This window comes from Apis cerana, linkage group LG3 (genome assembly GCF_029169275.1).
Source record: "Apis cerana isolate GH-2021 linkage group LG3, AcerK_1.0, whole genome shotgun sequence".
NCBI classification, from domain to species: Eukaryota; Metazoa; Arthropoda; class Insecta; order Hymenoptera; family Apidae; genus Apis; species Apis cerana.
In genome coordinates this window covers 9432616-9446449 of record NC_083854.1, presented here as the reverse complement: position 1 = coordinate 9446449, position 13834 = coordinate 9432616, and the positions used below count along the sequence as shown (strand labels likewise).

At 39.6% G+C, this 13834-nt stretch overlaps 1 protein-coding gene and 1 long non-coding RNA gene across 6 annotated transcripts in view; one reads left to right on the top strand and one right to left on the bottom strand.

The window, feature by feature from the left end:
• Positions 1-13834, top strand: part of LOC107998117 (serine/threonine-protein kinase S6KL) — a 67123-nt gene that overhangs the window by 40674 nt on the left and 12615 nt on the right. The gene's annotated exons all lie outside the window — the stretch shown is intronic.
• On the bottom strand, positions 3065-4192 carry LOC133665813 (uncharacterized). The gene is made up of 2 exons (XR_009829185.1): positions 3478-4192; positions 3065-3306 (listed from the first exon to the last, which is right to left on the bottom strand). It is a non-coding gene; the product is annotated as an uncharacterized LOC133665813 (long non-coding RNA).

Genomic DNA, 13834 nt, shown 5'->3' with positions numbered 1-13834 from the left:
GAACGATTAGCTGGAATTTAAGGGAGTTAATGTATTATGATTTATCCGTGTGTGATGTAACGTGTTTTCAATTTTTCACGTGTTATTAAAAAAACATATATTCTGATGCAATCCCAGATGCAACGCGGCGCCTCTTTTCCCCTCTCGATTCGACATTGAGTCCGAATATCTTAAGCGTCAAGACTCGGCGGCAAGTCGCCATTGTAAATGAGATTGATCGAATAATGAGTTTACGCGGTTGAGGAAACGAGAATATCGATGCCCCGACCGATGATTAATTTGAAACGTGATCGAGCGGAAAAATTGTGGATTTTGCATAATTTTTACAAATTTACAATTCCTCGCACACGATTCCGTCGATGATTTAATTTATCGTCGTACGTCGTACGTAGAAAAATTGGAAATTTTTTCGTGGAAATCTTTCAAAAAAATTTCGTAAGAGGGGATTTTTCGAAGCGCGCAAAAGTTCGTAAATTTCTGAGAAATATTCGTTACAGAATTCGTTCGTTCAAGCCAAAGAAATATTAACGTTTAAAAAAAAAATTTCACGATTTTCGTTTTCCAAAAAAAAAAAAAAAAAAAAATAAAAAGTGAATAAAATTTTCGCACTATTTGTAAGGGGGCTAAAGGTTCGCGGTGTCAATGATCTCCGGGTTATCGCCAGTTTCCAAGATCGATGTTGGCCGTCATAGAAGTCGAATGACGTTAATCAGAAGAGGATCGTTTCGAAAATGTTTCACGTAAAGCGGCTCGATTCGAACGCATTGACTCACGGCGCAGTTACGAGTGATGCAAGTTGAAAGACCATTTGCTCGTTCGAATAACATTGTCGGAAGAGAACGAAGAAACTTGCAAAAAAAGAAAGAAAAAAAGAAAAGAAAAGAAAGAAAAGAAAAAACTGCAATAATTGGTTAATTATCACAAATATTTATTGCTTAGTATTACCAAGAAGAATTCGTTTTATTTCCTAATGTAATTAGGTTTCGCATCATTTAACTCTTAACTGGAAAAATATTTTCTTCGAAAATAATTGATATCGATAAGATTGAATGGAAATTAAAAATTTTTTAATTGCTTTTTTTAATTCCAAATTCTACGAATTTTTATACGTATACTTTTTTCCCTTGCATATTTTCTAGACGTTTGCAACGATCGTCTCTTTTTTTTACGTTTTTTAATCGGCGAGAAGATTATACGACGATTGAAAGTCAAATTAGCATTTTATTAGATTCGTATTCTTATTCGAAATCTTAGCAACCTGCTCATATAATTGCACATATAATAACCTTTCATTCAAATCAGATTTATGAATGAATGGGTGAATCGACAATGAGGATGATAATTGGCAATCAATCGCGTTATATCTTTCCAAGAAATCAATTTTTCTCGAAGTAAACATAATTGCTCGGATATCGTTTGTCATTTTTCTTAAGTCAATCGATATCGGCATTAATTTCATTTAAAAATATTCAACCGTTCGATGAAATCGTCAAAGTCTTATTATCATTAATTAAAAAAAACGACAAGACGGAAGAAATTAAGTTTCAGGAGAGAATTTCATTCACTCGACATAAAATTCCTTTCCAATTCGTTTGAAATTTAAAATGATAAATGCCTACTCGATTGTCCTCTCAACTCCACTTTCATAATTTTATCTATTTACACAATATAATAAACCTCGCAGTAAAGTGAAACTTTAAAAAAAAATTTTATATCTTATTAATCATTCGGACTATCGCAACTACTTTTATTTATATTTCCCACGTTTCGCGTTATTTACATAAATTCCTAAATAACGTAATACGTATATAATCTTACGAATTACGATTCTCATATCCATTCCTATCCATCCATTTATCCAAACAAAATACATCGAATTCCTCGAATCTCGAAACAAAAAATTTCATCCTTGAAAATTCGATCCACCTTTCCTATCACGTTTCTATCGATTCCTTAAAACGCGCTTAAAAAGATGAGAGGACGCGAGGAGGGGGTAAAAATTATTACAATATCAAAATACAAGAACCTATGTTACCAAGGGATCGACCGACTCGACCGCCCTCACATCCTCCCCTCGCGCAGGAATATCACCCCCCACTGAAGTTGTTCAAAAATTCACACGGTCTCCTCCGAATATAGGCTCCCGCAGGGATAGGGCGAAGCGTATATTTCGTTGCCGCGTATTTAGCAGTCCGGGTGCGAAGCGCGAGGCACAATGGACGTTTCTTGACGATCTCAATGTCAGTAGTCAGCGCGAGCTGACGCACACACGCGCGTGCACGCATACGTACACCACACGTAAACACCGGCCGGAAAAGGGAAAAAAAAGGAGAAGAATCGACGGAGGTACACGCCTCTCCTCCCTCCTTGTACCGATGTTGCTACGTGACGGGACTACGCCGCTTGGAATTAACGACGATTCCTCCTCCTTTGTCGCGGCGCGGGAGCGTGAATTCAACGAAATTAACGCGGCGGAGCCCGGTGTTTGCGACGAGCCGACGCACCGGACGCGATCCGCGAATCGCCACGCGATGTATACGGCTATTGGGTCGCGATTCGGATCGCGGCGGCCTCCTCCTCCTCCTCCTCGCGCGGAATATTTTCGTTTCCGCTTCTGGGAATTGGATGACGATGATGATGTGTCGGGCGTTCGTGGCGTCGATCGTATCGATCGGCGAATATCGAAAGGAGGATGATCGTGACATGGATTGTGGGATCGAGGAGGAGAATGATTCGGGGACTTATGTGGATTATTTATACGGAAGGATGACGAAGGAGCGGTTGGACTGGATGTGAGATATCGGATGAGAAATTAGTTGGAGAATCGAGTAGTAGTTGTCGATAATTATGGGATTTGTGTAGGACAGAAGTTAAGTAGTTGAGGATGTAAAGTTTCTTCGTAAAGTCTCCTTCTGGTTTGATTTATTTCCCATTTAAAATTGCAAGTGTCTATCACTCACGAATCCATTTAGAAATCCATTTAGAAATATTGAGTGTTGCCGGTAAATATGATAAATGTTCCTCGGGCACAAAAGCGATTGAATATAAAAAAAATCAAGGAAACGCATATCGCATATACTTTGAATAATTTATTGCCGCTTTTTTCATTTCTCTTATTCCACCCATCGAAAACTTTTCGACGTGTTGGTCCACAAATAACCTTGATTTATTTTACGCACGACACCTTAATGGCTGGTTGGTGAATACAGAAGTTTCTTGCCCGCAGATAGTTACAACGGGGAAGAGTTTTATTTATGAGTTTCAAAAGGGATATATAATCTTCGGCCGCAAGCCCTAACCTGCAAACTGAAATTTGATTACTCCATTTGTTTGCAACCCGAACGTTTAAGGGCGTGTATAATTTTAAAATATTAAACTTGGATGAATAATTTAATCTTAAAGAAAGGAAGAGAATGGAATATTTTGTGAAGAAAAGATATCTCAAAATGAATTTTCGAATCTAATTCCTAAACTTACACGGATCGATCAATCAAGATTTATCCGTTGTGCAAATATCTTTATCATTTGTTTATTAATTGCGATACACATTTGTCGTCACTGAAGTGTGCGTCATTGAAACAATAGATCCAATCTTTCCTGCAATTTAAAAAAAAATGATTCATCGTTATAATTTGTGCTCTCTGATTCATACGACCGTCAGAGTCTCGTCGGTTGTTTTTTTCGGTAAGTTTGTTTTACCTAGTTCTCGTGGATCAATTAATTTTTTTATTGTTCTTCGTTTCTTATTCGAATACATTCCAATAATTGCCGCGTTTCCTTGAGAATCAGAATTACCGTTGCGAATATCTGTATATTAATTCATTAATCATAAATTCATTTTTGGAAGGAACGGAAAAGAAAGAATATTCGTACGAATCTTTGATCAATCAATTGTTCTCGATATTCGAATTAAGAAAGAATTAATCATGGGAATAATTCTTAAACGGTATTACAATTTGTTTTGAAATGTATTACTGTATCTCGAAGCATTAACTCAATGCAATAATTAATCATTTTTGCATTTAAGAGTAATTTATAATCCTTCTTATCTAAATCTCAACCTTAATCTCGATCCCCGTTGAATTAATCAAAGGCGTTTTCGTTCACTAACATTCAAATATTAACGTTATTCCATTATTGTCAAATATCAGAAAAATTGAATTCTTCCTAAAAAGATGCTTTTAAAATAATAGCTTCTAATAATTTCTGAACATTTTCCATTTCAATAAACAAAAAAAAAAAGATGCAAGATATGGAAGATCGAAGAAGGATCTTGCAAATTACTCGAACCAACCAAAGATATTTTACAAAGATACTTTTCAGATTCCTTGAATTCCTCCATCGTCAAACAACATCATTAAATTCCTCCTGAAAATTACCTCCACCTTCCTCATTTAATCCGATTCAATCGCTCCGCAACGAATGGAATTTAGATATTTTGACAAATCTCGTACAGACACGGATACGAGGAAATATTTAACGTAGAAGGCACACGAGGAGGGTGAGGATAGGCGTAGAAGGAAGAAGAATCACGTACGTATCGAGCGGAAATAATGGGATCGGAGGAGGTGGAGGTTGATCGTCTCGAAACTTCTTTCACGCTCGTATCACTCTCTCGACACTCCGGAGCGACGCGTTGAATAACGGCGATAAAGGCGAATGCCGCGGGAATATCACGATAATCGCTCGAATGATGGATAATGATCGGGGCGGCTGCCTTTCGCGCCCCTTCCCTTCACCGTACCAACGACCATTATTCAATTGAATTCAATGCTACGCCGACCATTACGGAATTGACTTCGAGAACTTTCTTTCGGGCATCCGTCTCGTCGGACAGACGCTACTTCCGCCGAGAGGCCTTACGAGAAACGGCCTGTAGCGATTTCCAATTCGATTCCAATTTCTCCCTCTCTTCTTCCCCTTCTTCTTTCCCCCCTTTTTCTCTCTCCTCGGAAATTGGATTCACGCGTGGCTTTTCACGGAAAGATCGTTTTCGTTCGAGTATCGACGAGAGTTCTATATTAAATATTCCGCTCGAGTATTATCCCTGTGCTCGTCCCTTGGTTTGCAATTCGATCGGGAGGTTCGGTCGAGGAATCGTGGTATTCGATTTCGTTTTATCGAAAGGGATGAAAATATTCATAGAGGATAAGATTTATGCATTAGACATATCTCTTTCCAACAGGGATCTTCCTGATCCACGAAGAAAGAACTCGATCCGCTCCCTCGATCGAAGCAATGGAATCGGCGAACGAGAGGATCTATTCAATTTTGCTTGGATCCGAAAACAATCGTCGAAACTCGAGACGAAAAGGCCGCTGGCGCGGCGAGATCCCTTTCTCCCGATTCCGCGACTCGAAATCTACCGTTAAAGATCGCCACGCTCCATTAAATCCTTCCCCCGGCTAATTACCGATTCCTCGGCGGCCGTTCCTCGGTATGGGCTGCGCGTTTGCGCTCGATCGCGACGCATATGGTATCGGGGGCTCCGCCCGTGTCCGATTCCACGGCCATTCTTCGCCTTCGCCTCTTCTCGTGTGCGTATCCAATCGCCCGTTCCAATCGATCCCCCGCCAATCTAAATATAAACGGTGCGACATCAGTGGCCTGAATCCGATCGAAAGCAAACACGGAAGATTCAGCCGCGAGTTCCACGGGGGCCCCTTCGGGGTAATTGCACGGTTCCGTGCGTTGACTCGAGTCAACCTGCTCGAGGCTGGCCGTACACGTACACCACTTATTTCACCTCTCCTGTTCTGCGTTTCCAATCTTTCGCCTCCTTTTTCTTTTCTTCCTTTCTTTCTTTCAGCGAGATTTACTTATTTCGATGAAGTAAATTTCATCGCCGAAGATTTCGAAAGATTTTCGAAAGAAAGGAAATTTTTATATGTTTTTCGTATTTGATAAATTTCTTGGAATACGAGTAAAGATTTGATCGGGTTTTAGTTGTTCGTTTCGAAGAATATCGTGAACGAAGAATGCGTGAGGTTCAAATTAATTTAGAGAATCGTCCTTTCCGCTCTTCTTTACAGGATAATTCCTTATTTTTCCTTCATCCTTGGAAAAAAAAATATTATTCCGGATTATTGGATAATTATCATTTACGTCATCGCGTCGTTCATCATCGCATTTACTCGGAATCGATCGATCTCCGAGCGAATAACTATTATCTTTGTTCAAAGCGCATTATTCACGATTATTAAATTGTTCCTCGACGTTTTATCGCCAAGATTAAACGAATAACATTTTACAAGATCTCGTAAAAAATTACTCGTAATTATTTTAAACACGTTTCAAGATCCACATCTCTCGAACCACCTCACTTCTAATATTAACCGCTTCTTCCAGAAATCGACGACGTGATAACAAAATAAAAAAAAAAAAAAAAGAAGAAGAAAATAAAAATATACAAATAAAACGCAACAGAAACATGGACGAACGTGATTCCAAAATCGTGTACACGGGGGTTAAATCTACGAACGAAGACAGCGATTCGAGAGACGAAGAAAACTCGTCACCTGAGAAGTCTGTCGTAGAAATTGCGAGCAATACGAGGTGGGAACTGGGTGTGCCGGCGCGTAGCTCGATCGAAAGAGACACGGGAATAAAAATAAGCGGCCGTAGGATTAACGGGTGTTCTCTCGGACGAGGAACCTGGCGCCAGCCACTAAATTAGCTACTTGGTCGACGTGCCGGGACGACTCGCCGTGATATCCCATTCCCGCCTCGTTGTTCGTCACTCCTCCTTTTCCTTCTTCCACGTCTCCTGCTTTCCGCCTGCCGATTCTAAACCTGCGATTTCGATCGATCTGAAGGTTCAGCTTCTCTCTAGAAACGTACAAACTCGCGATCGAAAGATTTTTTTTTAAATGTGCGACGAGAATTTTGAGATACTTTAATTTTTTCCAATTTCTTTCTTCGCGAGAATTTTTCCTTTTCCCTTGAGATTTGGATATGGTTAGATATCGTTTAGAGATAATTGAGTTTGATGGATTGATGTATAATTTCCTCATTCTAGATATCGTAAAACGGAAAGGAAAATTTTGAATCGCATTTCGAATGGATATTACACACCTTACATTGATCACACCTTTTCTGCATTCTCCTAAATCAAATTCTCCATTAGATTTAAAAAAAACCTCTTCCAAATAAGCATCTATAATCTACACAAGAATCTACACAAAGAAAAAGCTTAAAATGGTCGAAGAGGAGGAATCTATATCCATAAACCGCAAAGGAAGAAAAAAAACCTCTTCCAAATGACCATCTATAATCTACGCGTACACAAAGAATCTACACAAGAAAGAGCTTAAAATCCTCGAGGAGGAGGAATCTGTCCGCAAAGGAAGAAAAAGAAAGATCGAAAAAGAAATCTATCTAAGCCAAAAATTACGATCTACGAAAAAAAAAAAGGAAGAAATAACAGAGGAAACTGTAACCGAGAGTGTAAAATCGTCATCACGAAAGATCACGATTCAAATAAAAAACCAATTGTTCACGATCGGAAAGAAAAAAGAGAGAATCGCAAAAGCGAAATCGGCACGCTCGAGGAGAATCGGTTTAGAGAATCGCATCGAGAGCATCGTCTGAAATAATCGTCCGTTCGGTCCCTGTCCCAACCAAGGAGGAGGAGAAGAAGAAGGGCGTCGATCGTCGACGGGTCTTTGGTAGGAGGGTTGCAAGGGAGGAGGAGGAGGAGGAGGGGGAGGGACAGGATGGAAAAAAGAGGAGGAGGATGCAGCACGCACACACGGTGGGGGAGCAGGTTTAGCTTTTTGCCGCGGCGGTTTCAGCGAGCGGATCCCCGTATACGGGTACGATGGACGGTGGACGAGTAAAAGGGGGAATCGGTGGAAGGTGGGCGAAGGGCACACAGGGATACACCGACAGGAATAAAAAGAGACGGAGACCTGAGAAGGGAGAGGAAGAAAAAGAGTCACCCTCCGTGGCGCCTGAAGGCGATGGAGCAACCAACGACCGGTCGCTAAGGGACGCTCAACGTTGGATCACCGGCTTCGACGAGACTTCGGCCTTCGAGGTTTTGCCGCGTTCACCATAGGTTCACCAACCTTTTCACGGATCATTCTGTTCATTATTGAATAACGCCGCGCCTCTTATTGCCGCGCGGGATCGAACGATTTCGATTCCTCCGCAGCCAAGTCCACGCGGATCTTATCCGGATCGTTCCGAGAGGGAAGTGGTTGGATCGTTGCACGCGGCCTTTTTCGAACGATTCTTTTTCTTTTTTTATTTCTTTCTCGTCCGTGTGACTATTTCGTTTCGCCACTAGGTGCGACGATGTGCAGCTCGAATTCTCGAGGGAAGTTGATCCTTTCCTCTTTCTTCTCAAGTTGTTGTGGAGTAGATTGATTATTTCGTTTGGTGTGTTGTTGGGTTCTCAAGGGTAGTAGTGGTTATGGGATTTTCGAAAGAAACTTTTCTTTTTTCGAGTCGTGACTGTATTTCGTTTGCGATTTGGCACGACAGCGTAATCGGTATAATTTAGAAATGTTTTTTCGAGGAATCGAGTTTGTCACATGGGATGGATATTTTCCAATTTTCCTGACGTACTAATTCTCGTGAAATTTAACAAAAATACAAAGAACGATCGGTTACGTTTTCGCTTTATTCATCGTTTTTCAATTCTAAATTCAAAAATCGTGATTCTAAAGTCTTCTTTTTACCTCTGTTCTTTCGCTCCACGATTTTTAACGCTTTAATCGTTTAGAATCTACCCTTTCTTCCCTCCTCGCCTCTGACGAGCTCTCACCTCCGACGCTAAAAAACATTTTTCGTCTCCCCATCCCCATCCCCATCTCCTTTGCCTTCACCGCTCCTTTTTATTTTTATCTCTCACCTCTATATAAAAGTCGGTCTGCGAGCTTAACGAGTTTTTCGGGCCCCGCACACCCATGCCCTGCAACATTCATCCGCGCAGGACGAATTCTTAAAGCAGCAATAATTTCTAGCTGTCCGATGGGTCATGATATACAACTGGCCAAGGGTATACCGCGTTATTGTCGGGCCCACGAAAAATACGACGTTGCATCCCGCGAGATTCTCTATGCAGATTAACCGTCCACCTCGAGGCCCGGCCACCTCTGCATCTTAGATCTCGATCTTCGATGCTTTCAATCGAGAGATAAATTCGAGAAGTTCGAGGGTGCTAATAATCGTGAATCGAAGATGGTCTTTGGCCTTCCATTTAACTTTGTGTTTCTTTCGTTTTTTTTTTTTCGTATATCATCATTTTCGAGGTGGATTCAATTATAATTTCGATGGAGAGATCATCACTTGTACAAATAATTTTTTAGTAGATTTAAGGATAATCAGGATGTGATTTAAAAAGAAAATTTTGAATTTTTGAAATACTTTTCTTGCAAAGATATTGTATTTACGATAGTAATTGTTTTTCTATTCGATTTGGAAAAAATAACAGTGAAATATTTAAGGAAAATAAAATATTTTTCTTTTAAATTATGTATCTGTTCTTATATTTGAAAAAATTATTATTTTAATTGGTATTTTGATACTTTTAAATTTATCTCGTCATTACTTCACTTTTTCTCGGATATTTTAATATGCCGAATAAAATTAAGGTTTAATTTAAACGTGAAACGATTCTCTCACTCGGTGGTCTCGAAAATCGACGATAAAATTCCAAGGCACGTGAATCGTTTCGATCGCTCCAACTTCTAATTATCTCGTCCGTTAATCCACAAAGTACTCGTTTAGACACTTTGAACAAGGCATGGAACAAGTTAACCAGCAACGATGGCCGGGATTCAATTGACGCCAATCCAACCACCAATCCCCTCCGTATCTGTTCATCTCCGTTTCCACGAATTGTTGATGACTTCGATGATGCTCCATCGAAGACAACCGACTGTTCGTCGCAAGGTTCTTCTTCTTTTTTCTTTTTTACAATTTTTTCACAGCGTATTTTTACGCTCCATGCGTGTCTTTCATGGTAATACGGTAGCGAGAAGGACACGGGGGGGAAATAAAATGAGTATGATCATATATGATCAGCGCAAAAGTATAACTTCAAGGTGTGTAGCTTTAAGAAATAACAGTATCATTTTTTTTCATTCTTGATCAAGTTAACACGATCGAAATGAAAAGGAAAAGAACGTTTCATCGAGAATCTTTTCTCTCGTAGATATATTGCATTGTAAAATTTCTACTCGAGAATTTGAACTCTAATTTTTCGGATTATTGGCAAATGAGGAATAAAAGATCGATGGTTCGATTTCAAATTGCGAATCCTTGTAGTTGATTCGAGGATTAAATTTATCCTGAACTCTGAATAAGGCAAGATTTTTGAAACGAGTTCTTTTTCCAAGTCCATCGCATTCTTTATTTCTTTATATTATATTATATGCACTCCAAAGGGACCATTGGAGTACCATATTCTTGTCCATACCATACATTAAACTTGGCGTGGATTGTATTTGCAGAGTATAAGACGGTCCTTTTATTGCCACTCTATGCCTTCTTTACGATCCTGTCGGCAATCTTATTCTCGTTTTGATCACGCTCTCCCTTTCTTATTTTATCATCCAACAAAGAAATCGCCCGTCTCTCTAAATATTACGAAACGAGGAAAATGATAAAATTCTCCACCCTCTTCTTCTCCAGTAAAGATCAACCGTAATAATCGATTCTTGTCAAAACCGTGACAATTTTCAATTTTTTTCAATCCAATCATGTAAAATACCCCTCCACCAGGAATTATTTCCAATTCTATCGATTCTTCAAAATCCCCTTCTCGTGCACCGATTTGGAAATCAGGTTCCATGGAAGTCGAGCAAGCTTCTTGCCATCTCTAAATCGTTTCTCTCATCCTGTAACCCAAGAATCTCGCGTTTGTCGCTATGTTTAGCTCGTTGGATCCGGGCAAAAAGCTGTCACGAATGGCAGCTTCTGCGCGATCGCTCGACAGGGCGACCGTCGAGGACCAGCCTTCTAACGTAGTCTCGAGGACCGTAAGAAAACCTTCGCAAGGTAAACCGGCTTCCAGGTTCCCTTATTCTCTGCCTTTCGTTCGCTCCGCGGGAGGCAAAAGTGTTGGGCGGGAAAAAAATATGGTCAAAGATCGGTGGCGCCCGAGGAACTTGCATCGAAAACAATGTGTTCGATGCGCTTTGCTCCTTTTCTGCGACCGACTACCGCGTCGGAATGCAAACACTTTTACAGACACGATTTACGACTTGGAAGGGAAATAATCTTTCGGAATAATTTCGTGCGCATGGAAATTAGCCTTGGCGAGGTTAATTATATATATTTAGCGACGATATTGGTCACTGGACGGCGATATCAGCCAATTTGTTGAGAAAAATTTATTTAAAGGAATCTTTAATAGATTTTCTTCTGCGATTTTGATGAAATGATCCAACGAAATTATTTTTTCATGAATTATATGGATATTTTCTACTTTTTGCATATTATATATATATATTTCTTCTTCAAATGTATAAACATCATCAATTTATTAACCAAATATCAATCTTTCTATCGTACAGAAATATATAGAATCATCAATATACGATATATCGTTGAGTAATCTTGACAAAATTTACCTCGCATTCAATCATCCACCATTCTTCACAAATCCTATCCAATTCATTCGAATTTACATTTTCAATCTTTGCCCAATTGACTCCGTGAAAAAGATCCAAGCAATCTTGCCAACCATCGATATTCGCAAATGAAAATCGACACGTGATCGTCGCGCAACTCGTCGAGGTTATCTTTCATAACGCGATCCAATATCGAGCACAGAGGCCGCTAGGCGTAAATCAGCCTTAACGTTCCTCCACCACACTGCCATCGTAAACTATATTCTCCATCTCTCGTTTCGAGCGGTACACAGGCTTTGAAACAAGCTCGTAACAAGCTTCGCTGCCCGTGTAAACACAGTCGTAGCACGATCGTCGATGGGACCATCATTCGCCCTTGAATCGATCGCCCACCTTTCATAGAAACTGTGACGGAATAGAAGATAGAAGTACGATAATTTGGATATCAAAATTTTCGATGGAAACGTTGTTTAAGAATTGGATTCTTAGATTGGCTGCATTTTTCGAACAATTTTTTTTTGTATTTTACAGGAATTCGAAGCTTTAATTTTTCTTTTCAACAAGGAATAAGAGGATAATTCTTTAATAAGAGAATATTTGCTAGAGGTAAAGATTTATTAGATCTCCATAGATTGATCCATTGTAAAATACGTACACATTGAACTATTATCTCTTACTTCAAGGCTAAATACATTAGCAGAAGACTGGCCACCGTTCAGACTTTAACAATCTAACAATCTTCGCTCTTATTAACTTTTAGTAATGGTGTACAGCTTCTCAAGTCATCAAATGATCACTTGCTAAAACTTTTTTACTATCATTTATGTACAATGCATTACAATTAATCAATTATTTGTACTATAATCGAAAATTCTCGATAGAACCAACGAAGATTTGGACTTCAGCTAGATTAGATTAACTTTTTCTAATTTTTTGATACGTATAATAACGCTTTTCCAAGTAATAATTTCCCATCATCGATGAAATTATTCGAATACAGGGAATTGCAATCGAAAATTTGTTGACAAAAGGAAATTTGGATTTTGGTCGAGTTCGGATTAACTCGAATAGGTGGCGTTCGACGTTACGATTTGATCCAAGTCTTGCAACTTTTGCAACACGCGAAAACGCCTAGAATCGCGAATGGGCGAGTCGTAGGACGCAAGAAAACCTTCGCAAGGCAAACCAGATTTGTCCCGCTCTGTCCTCTTCGCCCTCGTTCCCCCTTTCGCGGATAAAAATCTGCCTGCGGTTTCCAGTGCTGCGATACCGGACTGCATCAAAGATGCACCGCGCAAAAGTGCATCTTTGCGAGATCGTCGGGGACGCCATCTCGTTACGCTACTTCTTTTCTCGAGATGAACAGAAGCTAGCCTACCTGTATCCAACGCAGAGACCTTTTGATACAGTAGCGTAGAATAAACCTCTCTCAGCTGAAGATTTCTCAGCCTGTTAAATAATTATTTTGGATTCTCTCGTACGATCGAATTCGTTGAATGGCCAGTCAATGATCAGATACTATGTCAATCATCGAATTAAAATTAATTTTTCATTGTTGTTTTTTTTTATTCCGTATTTTCTTAAAGTAAAATGCTGTCGAAACAGGGACAAAACGAAGTTTTAGATATCACTTGGTACGCAAGAGGTTTGTTGGATTGTTATATAAAATCGATACAAGTAGACTATTGCCGTTACATAATGTATTACTGTTGCAAGTAATGCAATCAAACATAAAACAGCGAATCGTTTATATTTTATCTCGACATACTTTTTGTTCGCGCGATGCGAAGAAAAACTGAGCGACTGTGTTAAAATTACAACATATAACACGTAAATATGTCTTTTTCTTAGAATATAATAATCTTAACATCATATATTCTCTGCGCGTAAATAAAAATTAAGATTAAATTTCAAAATTATATTAATTCATTCTCAAACATCTGCTCCCAAGCAAATCCTTTCGATCGAGGACCGAGTTTCGTAAACTCTGCTCCAACTCAATTTCCATAAATCCCAGCCAATTCCAATAATATCATTTCGCTTCCAACCGATTTCCCTCGTTACACCAACGTTCTCCACTCCGCAGATTCCTCGAAATAAATGTGCCTTCATGCTCATTCCCAATAATTACGTGGAATTAAGTTGTTCAAGTTGTTAAAAACCCTTGGCGGGTATCGAGTAGTCGTTGGTCCCGCGAAAAAAGCATCCTCCTGGTTTACGATGCTCTGGCGCCTATGCCGAAGAAGGCATCC